The sequence below is a fragment of the Amblyomma maculatum genome, chromosome 7 (genome assembly GCF_055883805.1).
Source record: "Amblyomma maculatum isolate TAMU_Amacu chromosome 7, ASM5588380v1, whole genome shotgun sequence".
In the NCBI taxonomy this organism is placed as follows: Eukaryota; Metazoa; Arthropoda; class Arachnida; order Ixodida; family Ixodidae; genus Amblyomma; species Amblyomma maculatum.
The window spans coordinates 107,490,175-107,501,134 of NC_139350.1; the positions used below are offsets into that span (position 1 = coordinate 107,490,175).

Below are 10,960 nucleotides of genomic sequence, written 5' to 3' on the forward strand. Positions count from 1 at the left end.
AAAGGAATTATCCAAGTTTCATGAATACCTTTTTTTCAGGAACATGAGAGCAGGACTTGGAAGATTCCAAACTAGGAACAAGGGGCAAAATATGTTTCATAATTTGTGCCTACTTGGCATCGTAAAAAAAGATGCAGAGTTGTTGGGAACAGTGTGATGGTCAGTAATGTCTGGAGTTTCCTAGACCTTAAAAAGTTTTCAAAAGTAAGCAAATGAGTTATCTCCAAGGGAGAACGTGTTGCTGTTTAAAGGGTTGGTTGAGAACAGACAGTCAGCTTTAACTCTAAAGGATGTACAGGTGTAAATTGCAGCTGAGCCAGGTGGGGTAGCTAGGCTGGACACGGAAAGCTCATCCAGGAAATACAGGTTCTAATGACCTGGAGGCTGTGTCAATGGGGTTTCAACCCCATAAATAAGGCAGGCGTTGAAGAACTATCACAATTAAAGAGTGAAAATTAAATGATGTAAGGATAGCACAGACGTGATAGAGCAAGGCAAGTCAAAAGCCTGAAAGCAACAATAACGAAATTAAGCATGATCAGTGTGCATAGTGAAAGCTAATTATGGCAGTGTGTCCAGCAATTTGATTAAGGTAGTTGGAAGGAGGGATGGAATACTTAGAAATGTATTGCCAATTAATTGCGCCACTAAATATTAAAAATAGTGCCAGAGACTCAATAGAGGTTCTAGTTGTAACTGAAGGGAAAGTAAGGGACACTACAAATGAAGCAGGGGGTAAATGCTGTAGGAGAAGATTAGTAATGCCAATGGGGTACTAGTCCTTAAAAAGAGTGACACCAAAGCCTTGAAAACTTATGATTATCTTACTGTCTATTCTTTACAAGGTAATATACCAAAAATAATTGCAACTAAGATCAGAGCAACATTAGACTATGCTAACCAGAGGAACAAGTTGTTTTTTAGAAAAAAGTTCTTGACGGCAGACTGTATTCATGCAGTCAGCTCTAGAACTGTTACAATAAAAAAGATTGATGAAATTGAAATATAAGCACGCCTGCAGGTATTCTGTAATCAGGACATGGGAGAACGACATGTAAATATTCTGGCGTATACCAACAGGGATGGCATAGTAGCCACTGTATATCACAGGAGGAGTGAGGGAACACCTTCCAGGAAGGGTGCGAGGCAGGGGACGCAGCACAAACTGTCCTTTCTTATTCACTGCATGCTTACAAGGGGTATTCAGAAGAGTAGATTAGGAAAGCTAAGCAAAAGAATTAACTGGGAAAAAGTTCCTAAACTTCCAATTTCCTGTAATAACTAATTCAAGGGCTGAACTGCAGTGCATGCTTGACAACATATAATAAAGCTCGAAGTGGCATTACTGCTTAAAGGGGGGTGTGATCTTATGCCATTAGAACATAACGAATATTTCATTACTGTGAAATTTCGTTGATATGATGCGGCTTGTTTCATTTTTCGACAATAGTTTTTTATTATTTATTTATTTTTTTGTTTCTGGCAGGTGCCCTATAACGGTAATGCATTTTCATACAGCTAATACTGCTGTATTTCTACGTTACAATTATATAATTATGAAAATGTGTTACACTCTCATTGTTTCGAATTTAACCCCAGGAGGCAGTGAAAAAGACCTATTAGGAGGGAGTAGTAGGCACACTAACAGTAATGCTCGTGGCCAATTGTTGAAGTTTTACATGATCTTCAGTAGAGGAGTCACTCACCTACTGAACCCCTTTCCACCCCCACCTTTGTCATTGAGAATTTTCACTTTAAAAAAGAAGCTCCAGCTTTTCTTAGAGTGTGCCTCTGTTTTATGCTGTCATTGTTGCAGTCCACAGCACTGACCTTAGCCAAGATGCTGATGACATCATGGCTGGTTTATCTTTTCACAACAGCTCCTGCAGGGACGGGTTATGCACTTGGCTAAGTTCGCAGGGTGCGAGGTTTTAGTTTTAAATGTTCTTCACGTCTCTGTCTCAGGTGCAAAGCTCAGCAATGCAACTGCAACTCTTTTCTGCATGTTTCAGAAAAGCTTGTTTCTGGACATTCAGAAGCAAAATGTCCAGCCCAAAGTGACAGATTATTTCAAAATTCTGTGTCAAGTATTATTTCATTTGCAACATTTTGCAGCCTGTTTTGGATAATGCAATCTTTGGATAATATTTTAATTTTTAATTATTATCAACGACATTCTGCTGTACTCCATCTTGTCTCTCAAAAAAGTTATGTTTATCATACTGAAGTTCTCTATGTGTCAGTGCAGAAATATTTGTAATTTGGTAGTTTGGCCCATGCTGCTTAGGTAGAACTTCCTCCTTTTAATGCAGTGCAGCTTAGTGGCAGGAGCTTGTAGATACAGTCGAACCCCTCTACAGCGAATGCAACTTCAACAAAATATTTCTATTCCCCATCAGCTCGCCATAGAAACAGACAAATCAATTTCTCACCACACCGAACTATTTTCGCTTCAACGAAGTTCTTGCTAAGGGAGGCTGAATTTAAAAATGTATTTAAAAATAAAATAAGCATATGGCCACCAATCTGTACACTTGCCCAAGTCCACACTGCATTGCTTCGCTGAAAACTTTCACTTGAATCGATATGTGCCCTCACTGACCCAGCCATTCTCAGATACATGAAAACCGCCTTTGCTTGGTGGCAGTGACAATTGGGCATGCTGCCTTGGGGCAAGGTGTAAGTGTAAGCTATTGTTTTTCTTTCGAACTCTGTTCGTATTTGGTAGCACCACCATTTGCGAAGGACACATTTGGCGTGATCCGCACTTTTATTGGTGCCCACAACAATCACAATGCAACTACTCATTGAGTATGAAGACCTCACCACTGCACTCATGGCAGCAGCTGACTGACTCCTTTATAAACAAATAACGTTTTTACACTGTGTAGTCCAACCTGACAGTGATTTTTGGTTGATTTCGCCGCAACGAAATTCTCACTTCAATGAATTTTTTTACGCCCCCCGTCATGAATTCCGTTGTGGCGAGGTTCAAATGCATTTGCTCTCTTTCTGTATTTGAAATACAGATTATCTTTCTTTGTGCTCAAGAATATGAAGGACAAAGTGCTAAAAATTAGTATTCAAAGCTCACATTGTGCATTTCCACTAATAACAGCTTTAGTTGTGTTCTGCATTCCAGTCAGCTCTAAAAGCTGTATCACTTGGTGGTATTTATTTATTTATCTATTTACGTTTTTCTGCTACAGGCTTGAGGGAAAGCCTGAACAGGTAAGGAAAGGCTAGATGAGACTGCACTGTGCCTTTTTACCAACTGCATCACACATTAAAAATGTTTTTGGAGTCGCTGTTAGCCCTGTCCACGTCCCTGTCCTTTGCATTGCAGTCCACACGTCATTAGGTCTGCAACATTTTCATTTAGTTCTTTCATGGCAAATATGCTTTTGTTTTAATTAAATTGTGTTTGTTAGATTGAGAGCTCAGATTGTGTTCTTTCCAGTTTATTAAGACCGCTTGGTACTGCTTTACTACTTGCCATGGTAAAGAATTACTTTTCGTCATTTTCACCAATACCACACTCGTGAAGCCTGTTTTATTAGTTCCATCTTTGGAGTCTCGTAATTTTATTGTAAGTTTTCGGTGTGAAAGGAAAGGTTGGATTGAGAATGGATTGTGCCAAAGGTACACTCCTGTGACTGCTGTACTTAATGCTTTTTACCTTGCTTTCTTAGAAGGCTTTGCTGCTTGTTTTGCAGCAGTCATATTTTTCGTTTAAATTGAAATGATTTCTGCGGTATACAAGTGTTTTGAAGAAATGAACTCAACAGAATAAAATAGGAAACTGAATTCACCAGATTTCTGTGGCTATCGTTGCTCCCAGCTTTGCGAAGTGGCTCCGGCCAGTTGGTCTTCAGGCTCACACTTTAAAATCTATGGTATATATATATTTTTTTCACTATTTGCATTTTAGAGAGACACTGAGGGCATATAGTTGGTCTGTGTAAGGCACTGCTTTCTAATCACCGAGAATCCACTCTCATCGAATTGTGAGCCTTTTATAAGCTAGAAAAGACCAGAAAAAATAAAGTGTGCGTATTACCATCAGCAGCTGGAATCACTTGTAAAATGTGCACATAGACACCAATTTTTTGGGTGCAGATCACCGAAGCTACGCCAGTCCGTTACTTGCTTCCTATCGGTGGCTACCCGTTCTTTTTCGTAAGGACATCATGGGTTTGAGTCGACTAGTGTAAAGATTTTTAACTCAATTTCTCTCCCATGAAGGCATCTCTCGCTGCTGTTTCGGCACCAGCATAGCCAGAATAAGCCAGAGAATGGAGTTGTCCCCCCATGTCCCTTGAAGTATGTGAGCAGAGCAACTTTTTGCCTTGCACATGTGCACTTTGTTTAAAGCATTCTTTTGAGGAAGGGACCAGGAAGCAGATAAAAATTGGGCATATCTAGGATTTGTAGATGTTTAGACTTTTGGTCTCTGTAATTATCATGCAGAAGCTTGAAATCTGCCAGGATCAACAATCAGGGCTCAGCTACTTTCGCTGTCCTTGCTGAGTGGACATTGTTTTTGTTTTATTGAATTTATTGCATGTGTTCCATTTGTACGATAAGAGAAGGTCGCATGTGTTCCATTTGTATTTGAGAGAAGGTCGTGCTACAAATAAAAGTAAACAACCCTAGCGCTGTGTTTGATGCAGCAAAAGCTTGGGCAGCTACCGAAGCATGTTGTAAGAGAATGGTGTAAATGAAAAGGAGGCGTCTAGAAGCATGCGAATATTTAAAATTTTTAGCCGCGAGTCTAATACCCTTCTATTCGACTGAGATAAAAAATCAAATATTCCATGATCGCAATCATTCGAAGTGAGTCGACTACATTCTCGAGTTATTTTCAGGATATTTGACATGAGTTTGGTATAAGGCATACCATAGTTATTTTTGTCACTCAAAACCACTGCCCTCTCCGTTGCGTCATGGTAGGCTGTCCCGACTTGTCTGAGTGGGAAAGAGGGTTTGGCATTGCAGTGCGATTTGTTTGTGTAGCAGCATTCATAATGTGCATACAATCTGCCATCAAGATTAGATGATGCAGTAGGGTTCGGCTAACTTTAGCAAACCTTACCTTCATTCCCGATATCAGAGACCTGACTCAAACTCTAGTTCTTGTCATCATCGGTGACTGGGAACTATTTATTCGCTTTCTACATTAGTGGCTAAGGGTAGGGTAATTTTCTTGCACATACGATATGACTGTCACAAAGTTTATATACTCGCTTTGTGTTGGTTGTCTCCTAGTGGAGACCGGTTTTGAGTCTTTGATAGCTACAGCTTTAACTCTGGCCTATAACACCACCGCTAGTGCTTCACTGTTTTGCATGTATATTTAATTTGGGTTAATTTTGCCCGAACAGCAAATAATTGCACAAATATTAATTTTGTATTCTATTGAGTTTTTAAATACACTATTCATATACTACTGAGTAGGAATGCTAGCCTATTTGCATGTAATTCAGTTTTGAAAAAACAAAAAGCAGAGTGTATTTAAGAAGAGTTTCAACGAGGCCTGCTCCTGTCATGCGGTTTCATTCTTTGTTGTGAAGGCAGCACCACTTTTAAATGCAAATTTTCTTTACATTAGAAGCAGCGCTGAAGACAACACAAATGCTGAAAAAAATCATGACAATTTTTTTTTTTAAACAAAGGCCACAGTGTATTGAGAAGAGCTAAGATGGCAATAATTGACTGCAGAACATTACACTATCGAGATTTACGTAATATATGATGTGCCCATAAAAACTGGAATTCCTCATTGAACCAGCATTGGTGTGCTTCATATTACCAGTGCAGGACATTGTTGATAAAATTAGGCACACCACTGCTCGTTTAATGAGACTAGTTCAAAAAGTGAAGCACCAGTTACGGGAGTCATTCATATGAAAACCCTAATTATTTATTGTTAAAGAAATGAAAAAATGAAATGAAATTGTTCATGTATCCCTTTTTACATGCAGGGCAAATATTCAGTCACTTCAAAAGTTCACAGATGCTTTGTGAGAAGGATTCTTTTGATTGTGACATTAGGCACCCATGCATAGCCATTTTTACCTGTCCATCACTTCAGGAATGCTTCCTTCCCATGACTTCCTTGAATCGCATGAACAGATGAAAGTAATTTGGGGCAAGGTCAGGTCAACAAGGTGGGTGTACGTGACATTCAAATATGACCTTGAAAATTGCAACCATTGAAAAGGCAGTATAGGGTTGGGCGTGTAGCCTAGCGTTGCAATGCTGTAACAAAACACATTTAGTCTGAAATCGCTTACTGCAGATTGTAGGGCACTGGTAATGTTCTTATTTTCCAGTAGATCTGCATATGAAATGCTGGTCACTATTTCTTTCCTCACAGCATCTTTTAAAATTACACTATTTGCATTGCAGAATAGAATGAGGATGACTTTTGGTGCTTATAGCTGGGTGCGAAACTTTTTGGGGTTTTGGTGACAGTGATACCACTCCTCAACTAGTCTTTGTTATTTCAGCAAATCTGTCGCATCAGGTTTGTAAACGGCACAAAAGGTTCTTGTAGGCGGCCTCGCAGTTCAGAAGCCGATTGGGATGGAGTCCATCTCTTGAGAGCATTCCTGCAACACTTGATGGGAGTACTATGGGCACCAATATTAGGAGCAATTCCTATTTCCTTTGTAGTGCTATGCCTCTTCTTTCGCAGAAGTCCACTGTAGCGTAGTTTTCCTCTGCCACTATGTGTGTTGTGCCAGACTTGGTTGTACTCCACAGATGTCATGCCGCTTGAGCTTTCTATTTCACTCTTATATTTCCTGCAGGGATGCACACTAATCACTGTACTGCACTTTTATTCATCTATGACTTTCAACAGGCTTAACAGATTCCCTGTTCAGAAAAATGTGTTGATGATAGCCACTGTCACATGGTGCATGTTGACAAAGAGGCAGTCATCATTGAGTTGACACTGCTTCTTTATTCTGCGTTGTAGCGGCAACATATTTGCACTCATAGCGTACTGTTGTGCAGAATTGCAAATACTTGCAGTGCTTTTTATAGAAGCCTGAATTATTCATTTTTTTGTCTGCATTGTGTATATTTGACTGATGTACTGTATCAGTGATAATTTTCTGCGTTATTTTAAAGCTCATGTAGCTGTGAGCATGTAAAGCACAAGCACTGTATGAAGGGCTTGTCTTCCTTGTCTCTCATCTGCTTAAATACTCATGTATCGGATGATGCTTAGGTACTGTTTTGCAGTCGTTTTACATAACCATTCAGCATTGAAAAAGCTCTTTGGTACATTTTGTGACATTACTTCAGCATTCTCTTCAACTTACGGGCAAGAGCAGGCGCCACGTGTAAGCTATATTTCTGTTTGGCTCCCATTCGTCAAGGTGGGCGAGATTGTCATTTTGTTTTTATAGCATCTTTTAGGCCTGCACATGTGTGCGTAAACTTTGTTTTTCTTTTTCAAGCCTAATTTTGTTTTCCCATTTATGTTCTGTGTACAAGATTAATACAGTGTTCCTACCTGTAGTACTTGATGCCGATGTGATTTGACTTTGAGTTCACTTGTCCGCAAAAGTTTATGATCATTATTGTTGTAGTGTAGTTTTAATTTTTCGTGTGTGAGATTGCAGGGGCTGGCCAGTGTGCAAAGTGGCATCATTCTGTACTAAAGTTCTTTATGCAAATAAAGGCGTTCACCTTGTCAGAACACCTGTGGAAAGAAAGAGTGAATGAGTCCATGTTTAGCAAATGATTTTTATAGCGTTATTCACGGTCTTTCCAGATCTCGCAGCACTGTCAGCCTTAGCACACATGCGCATTCATTGGCATACTGCAGTACTTGCAAAACGAATGATCTGAGGTTCAAAGTTTACCCTGCTTTTGAGGCAGCATTTTACCGCAAGAAAAAACACATGCTCATATTTTTGTCATGCAACTGCTCTCTGTGTCATTCTTTGCTCTTGTTCACAAATTTACCTAGCTTATCTCTAAAATTAAGTGAATGGCTACATTCAAGACCAAGGAAACATGTAGAAAAATATATTCTTAGATCTTTTCCTATGGTGACATGAATGAAAGGCAGAATTTGCGGTTTTCGCAGGTTTAAATACATAACAATTTCAGGTATTTTAATCATCTTTTTTTTTATAATCTTGTGTAAGACTTATTGGGGGACTAGTTGGTGCTTCACTCTGTGGGATAACAAGTTAGTGCACAATAAAAAGGTTCTTAAAAGTCTCAGTTGGCAGTGTTTTTAAGCATTAAATACCTTTAGATCCCGTTATCGGTGCGGCGCCAGTGACTTTAGGATCTGAGAATGGAGAGAGAACCGAAGGAGAACACAAAGGGCGAACCTAAACAAACTTCTGTGGGTCACCCCCTGGTGCCTGCTGCATGCACAAGCGTCTTCCTAATGCCGTGGCGGGCAACGCCAGTGCTCTAATGAGAGGAATCTGCACTCTGTCCTGCACAGAGCACGAAATTTATTAGTGCCTTTGGCTTAATCATGCTTGCCTGTTAAGGGACAAAAAAATTGTATTAATTCCTAATTCTTTGTTGTTGTGTAATAAACCTGTAAATAAATGTGGGCCATACATCACTGTCCCAGGAATGGTCAAAAAATTAACAGCTTTGAACTGATAGATTATTTACTCTTCACGTGTGCATATTACACAAAGCTTTACCAGGCAGATTCAGCAGCTTCCAAAGTGTACGTTTTGCTGTTTGCATTTTCCATTGTCATGGCAGTACTTGCGCAAATGATGACAGGTGTTTCATTTGACTGCTTCCTGTGGGCTCTTCATGGGTTTTTTGCTAGGGGTTGTGTGCAAAGGTATATTCAGGCAATGCAGTGACCTGAGCGAAGACATCTAGAGGCTTGTGAAAAATCCGTAAAGTCGCATGTCATTACTTATATATTCAGTCAAACGAGCCTTGGGCTGAGTGCTCGGAAAGAACAGCCAATGAGAAACACCCGATAGCTGTGCTGCAGTCTTTGCAGAACTTCGAGCAGTCGTCATTTTCTGCCAGACCATCCCAGTTTGTGGTTGGAGCTTTGCTAGCACACCTCATCTCTGATGCTAAGCACTCTTGTATGCAGACCTGCTGTAACGGCACTTTCAACAAACTCAAGTGCTTCAAGATCTCTTTGTGACTTGAGGAAAGATTAAAGGGAGGTAACCTTTTGAACTTAAATTTTTATCATTTGGTCATCATCCAACTAGAAGCCGTAAGTATGCAGCAATTTTACTGTGACTGCTGTATTTGAACCACTCTGCAAAATTCTAGTATTGCCATGTGAGAGCAAAGAAGTCCAGCTTTCATTCTCCGCCCACCGAGGTGGTGCAGCGGTTAGGGCGATCGACTGCTGTGTCCAAGGATGCAGAACCGAATACCAGCCGCAACAGCCGCTTTTCAATGGAGGTGAAAAGCAAGGTGCCTGTGTACATTAAGGCCTAAGGTTCTTTAATGTGTAATGTCAGTGCACATTAAAGAACCTTAGGCCACTGAAATTTCAAAGCACTCCACTACGACGTCTCTTGTAGCTTCAGTCGTTTTGGGACGTAAACACCATAAACCAAACCAACCAAACCTTTCATGCTCCAGAAGTGACATCTTTCTCCCATTCCCATTTGCATAGGCAGTGACAACGGTTAAAACTTGTTGCACTTAATTTTTAATTCCAAGTGAGCCCTTGCAGTGTGGCACGTGGCAGGTGGGTAGGGTTTGTGATACTTCTCCCTTCCTCTCCCCCCCCACCACCTCACAAAAAAAAAGGGGGGGGGGGGGGGGGGGCAGGATAGAGGTTGGATTACCTCCCTAGCTTCCAGAAACCTTCACCCTCTGAACTCCATCTTAGAACATGGAACCTCCACCGTCAGATCATTGGAAAAGCAAAGGGAACTACCAATGCTGTCAAACATCGCATCACACCATGTTGCATCAGATTGTATAATCGCACAATGGCAGCATAGGCGATGGCAATGAAACGCAGAGATACCGCTCTGCCACATGACCGAAAGGCTAACAATGCAGGGTGTTTTTTTTTTTTTTTTTTCAACCGAAAGCTACCTTACGCTGGTGCTTGAAAGAGCACCAACTTTGGGCTCTCCTTTTAAGTGGGAGGGTGACATTAGAATCAGCATGCCACGACATTTGAATTCAGGTTAACCCTATGCCACGCAGGCACGTTCATAACAGGCATGAAAGTTGGTTCTGCATAGAACGCCGGTGAACTTTGATGCCTTTAGCGGAGCACTGGTTGTGTTCGACGCAACGCTCGGTTGCCTGCAGACAAAGCTTTCACTCCACACTCGGTTCAGCAGCGTTGAACCCATCAATTTTTTTTTTTTTTTGTGCAAATAACTTTCCAAGAAAGGGGGAGTTATTATACAAAGCTATATTTAGAGGTTGTGTTGGAAAGAGCATTGTTTAGCTGTCTCACATCAAGTATAAGTTTATTGCAATTTGGTAGAAACGTAATTAAAATTCACTAAGTTTACCAAAGTGCAATAAGTTTATATTTCACTGCACTCTAGCCGCGTGTCACCCTGCATGCCATGCACAGCATAAAACAAATAAAAGCAATAAAACCGTGAATGAATATCGTTTATGATCCCAGAAGTCTGTAGATAGCTAACAACTGAAGAAATCTTTTCCAACGCATTTATGCAAGCAAGGTCACAGGGCCAGCTGAAAGATGCATTTCTGCCCAATCGAAGCCTAACATCAAAACAGCCAAAATGCCTACGGTCCTAGCGCTACACTCGCTTTTGATGAAGCAGTTTTGGAGTGGTTAGCGCTAGTATCATCAAACTTCGTACGACTGAAATTTGGGGCCGAATCGAGCTACAGTAACACCAAAAAATTGCGTAATAGGCTCCTTCTCGACGATTGTCGGCCTGCGTCACTGCACAATGCAAGAGAATGGAATGGAACAGTCAGCTCATAACCG

The 10,960-nt window shown here is 40.7% G+C and overlaps 1 long non-coding RNA gene across 1 annotated transcript in view; it reads left to right on the top strand.

Annotated features, from left to right (window-relative positions):
• The window catches only part of LOC146184287 (uncharacterized), a 62,734-nt gene extending 55,020 nt beyond the window's left edge, over positions 1–7,714 (top strand). Inside the window, exon 2 of the long non-coding RNA XR_014708861.1 lies at positions 321–7,714. This is a non-coding gene — a long non-coding RNA (uncharacterized LOC146184287). The remainder of the gene's footprint in view (positions 1–320) is intronic.
• The last annotated feature ends 3,246 nt before the right edge of the window (positions 7,715–10,960 follow it).